Genomic DNA, 2,810 nt, shown 5'->3' with positions numbered 1-2,810 from the left:
ATTAAACGTTTTTATTTTAGCAAAGTTCATTGCTCTCACTTGTACTGAATTGCGTGCGTTTTAATTGTTTTTGTAACATTCGAAAATCGAACTAACAATCAGCCATGTAACATATATACGCATAAAATTTGATATAGTGTGAGTAATTCACTATTTCGCCAACCAACCCAGAGGTTAAGCTCTTGTCTGCAATTACACTCACTTAGTGCTCACTCAACCTTTATACTAGAACAAAATTACACGAAGTCAGAACTACTTTGAATGGTCGAAACCAAGTCATTTCAGTCTTAGAAAATATACTTCCAGTACATTTTCTGATTACTATTACATAATATATGCAGATTAAAGCGTAAGGAAATATTTCTAAAACGGGAAGCAAATACCTGACAAATGCCTCACATTTCACTAAAGGTATAATAGTGTGTAATATTAGCTAATATAAATACTGTCAATGCGCCGTCAATCTTGGGAACCTGTATGTATAATCCCTACAAATCCGAACGCAGCAACATTAACTCTCCATGTTTATCGGTCGGTGTGTGGGAGCAATACTTAAAAGGGTTTCACGAAGCTACCTACACAGTTAATGCTGTACTGAGCCGTCGGTAAACAGTTGATTTACTATAATATTTCTTATCTGTTATTACGTACTTCGAGGATCTTGTTCGAGCCATATTATTTTTATAATATTTGTCGACGATATCATATAACAGTAAATGTGTATTATTTGCTAATGTTCTTATATTGTAAATATAAATAATATCGCAGGAATAAACATATCATAGCTTATAATTGAAATATCATATTCTTATATTTTATTGTTCTAATGGTAAACTTCATTAGTAATTTATTTTTTATTACTCATATTTATCTTGGTCTGAATTGGTTTTGTTTCCATTCTAAAGTGAGCTCATTTTATTCTAATTGTTAATTTGCGTACATTTTACAACGTACAGCTTTAACAATATTTAATTATAGTTTGTAGTTTTGAGTTATTTTTTGTATATTATTTATAAGTAATTTTTAAATCAATTGCTTGTTCACACGCATTACATATCTAACTGTGTGTTTTGTAGTGTAAATATAATTCTTAACAAATAAATAACAGTCAATGATAATATTATTACCGGTAATTGAATCAATGTATTATGCAAAAATATATATTTTAGCATTGATTTTAATTTAAGGTTCGACCATGTAAATTTGATTGCACGTACGTGCGTTGCGTTCGTAATGTATTAAGAAGTTTATAATGATAGAACCTTAATTACCGCTGCGACGTCGGAGCAGATGACGAGTCTAAAATAAAATTACTTTCTACTTTTGGTGGTCCTTACAATTTAAATTAGCTGTATCAGTCAGACCTTTGTTTCTCTAAAATGTTTCCCTTTTACAAGAATTGCTATTTTGAAAGAAAAATGTATGTCTCGACGAAACGAAATTTACATCACAAAGATGTATAAAAATATTCTTTACGAAAAGACTTTTAAAAGCACTTTTGAATTGTCACGTTACAGTATTACCGGTTCGGAATATAAACTCTACTGAGAAGGATCTGCAAAAAACTTACTCGTCATTCTTCTTCGACAATTTACAAAAGCATGATAAATGAATACAAGTAAATAAACAGCCCAAAAGCATCTAGGGCTAAGGCATCCTCTCCTTTTAGAGGAGAAGGTTTGGAGCTTACCCCACCATGCTGCTCCAGTGCGAGTTGATGGATGTACTTGATAGATTTTCATCCGCCACATGCCGGTTTCCTCAGAATGTTTTCCTTTACCTCAGCAGTTATAGAACAAGATTAATTATAAACCCAAATTAAGCAAATGAAAATTTAGTGTTGCTGGCTCGGATTTTAACTCTGAAACATATCAATAAGGCTCACGTATTCTAGGCATTGGACCATCAAAGGTCACTTCTGATAATTAAATACAGCAAGAAACACAATGAATGCTGTTATACTATACATAAACTACATAACATTTAAATACTTACATTCTTTAATTTTCTTTAATTATTATGCTTTTTATTACATACTACTTAAATTTTAAATTGAAATACAATAATTTCGATATGAAAAAATTAATACATAGCAAAATTAGTAGTCGAATAAATAACAAGTCATAGGACTAGTAAAATATCTAGTTTTTCTAATTCAAAGTTAGAAACGCCTAAATCGTAATCATGGGCTGTACAGTCACGCGATAGAGCGTGCGATCGACTTGACATTATTCACATTGCAAATAATTAAATTACTTTTATGGGAATGAAATTTTAACAAACTAACAAAACTACTTGCTTAATTTTCTATACTTTTAATATCGGTATTTAATTTTGCTTTAATGCGGTTAAATTGTTATTTGCAGTTTTATTATTAATTTATATAAGAGTTTTTGTCGCAGTTCTATAACTCCGTTATGAGTGTGATGGTCACACATTCTATTCCATCTTGTGATCGACATGTATCAATAATTGTATGATTTATATAATATTCATTAATGTTATATATACACATGAATTATTAAACCACACTTATTAACTTGGCGGTGGGTCTTTGTACCACCCACTCATTACATATTCTATCGCCAAACAGCAATACTTAGTATTGTTGTGTTTTAGTAGGAAGGGTGAGTGAACCAGTGTGACCACAGGATCACAACCATATAAAAAGTATATCAATTACCTTATTCCCCTTTACTACATAATATTTAAGACCAACTTTTTTAAATGTTAACTAATTACTTGTGATGAAAAGTGGATACTGTAAATAATCGGAAGTGCTCGTCGCAATGGCTGAACCCTGGAGACCC

This window comes from Nymphalis io, chromosome 12 (genome assembly GCF_905147045.1).
Source record: "Nymphalis io chromosome 12, ilAglIoxx1.1, whole genome shotgun sequence".
Classification (NCBI taxonomy): Eukaryota; Metazoa; Arthropoda; class Insecta; order Lepidoptera; family Nymphalidae; genus Nymphalis; species Nymphalis io.
The sequence above is the reverse complement of the archived record's forward strand: the minus strand, read 5'-3'. Positions refer to the sequence as shown.